Source organism: Argentina silus, assembly GCF_951799395.1.
Source record: "Argentina silus genome assembly, chromosome: 20".
Lineage (NCBI taxonomy): Eukaryota > Metazoa > Chordata > Actinopteri > Argentiniformes > Argentinidae > Argentina > Argentina silus.
Window position 1 is genome coordinate 3,421,383 of NC_139674.1, and position 1,520 is coordinate 3,422,902.

At 47.2% G+C, this 1,520-nt stretch overlaps 1 protein-coding gene across 1 annotated transcript in view; it reads right to left on the minus strand.

Annotated features, from left to right (window-relative positions):
- The window catches only part of celsr1a (cadherin EGF LAG seven-pass G-type receptor 1a), a 92,484-nt gene that overhangs the window by 10,079 nt on the left and 80,885 nt on the right, over positions 1–1,520 (minus strand). The window lies entirely within an intron of this gene.

Genomic DNA, 1,520 nt, shown 5'->3' on the forward strand with positions numbered 1-1,520 from the left:
GAGACAGAGACAGAGATAGGGCACAGGTCAGGGTAGACACTAGTTTAAGTTGCAGGGAGAGAGGTCTTTCGCCCTCAGGCAAAAGTCTCTAATTAACCTCCCTAATATAGCTACAGCCAGACCTCTCCCCCTCCATTCATCTAATTTCCTCCCTCCCTCCCTCCCTCTCTCTCTCCCTCCATCTCACTCCCTCTCTACCTCCCTTCATCTCTACCTTCCATCCCTCCCTCTATCTCTCCCTCTCTGTCCTTTTCTCCCTCCATCCATCCCTCCCTCCCTCCCTCTCCCTTCCTCCCTTCCTCTATCTCTCCCTCCCTCCCTCCATCTCTCTCTCTCGAGGAGGAATGTGGTCATGTTGGGAATCCCCCACCACCAGGGTAAGGACTAGACTGATCTGAGGGAGTCTATAGAGGGTCATAAATCACACAGGAGAAGGCCCTGGGCTGGAGGACTGACAGACTGACAGCATTCCACAGCTCGCTCACACACACACACACACACACACACACACACACACACACACACACACACACACACACACACACACACACACACACACACACACACACACACACACACACACACACACATGGATGGGTAGAACAGTTGCCGAATGTAACAAATGGGTTGAAGTCAATGAGTCAGTGGGGCGAGTCAACAGTCATTACTGCCAGTGCTGTGACTCTAGTTGGTATCGGGCCCAGGGAGTCACAGTCAGACCCGGTCCCAAAGCCCGTCTGGCACCAGGTCCATACAGCCCTGTGGCTTCCAGTGGAAACAGGCTCCAGTCACAGCATGTCTCAATCATAGGCCTGGAGGGCAAGGCCCATTAATGAGCACAGGAGTGTGTGTGTGTGTGTGTGTGTGTGTGTGTGTGTGTGTGTGTGTGTGTGTGTGTGTATGTGTGTGTGTGTATATGTGTGTGTGTGTGTATATGTGTGTGTGTGTATATGTGTGTGTGTGTGTGTGTGTGTGTGTGTGTGTGTGTGTGTGTGTGTGTATATATGTGTGTGTGTGTGCCTTATCATCAATGGTTTGTGCATGCATATGTGTGTTGTACAGTAAATTGTATTAAAAACCCATAAAAAATATGCAATATTAGATTACTTGCTTTACATAAAGCAACCTTTTGCAGAGTGCTTCTGAGGTGAAGGAATAGCATGCTATATTAAAATATTTGTGTTTTAGAGGACTTAAATAGACATGGAAGGTACTTTTGGGAGAAAATAGAATAATGCTAGTCAGTAGTCACATACAGTAAATTCCTGTAAGCTCTAAAACTATTAGTGAGGCATCAGATATATAATCTCCCACACAAAGACAGACTTAAAGATATGGCGCCCATCCCTTTAAGACAGCTTTAATCTCCTGTCAGCACCAGAACTTGAATAGCCCCAGGAGAACAAATAGGACGTATGGTCTTGAAACATCCACTGTAGCGAACCTTAAACAGAAATCCCTGCTTTATCCTACCTGCAAATCCACCTACTGTATGCCACAGGCATCGGAAAAACCTGTGT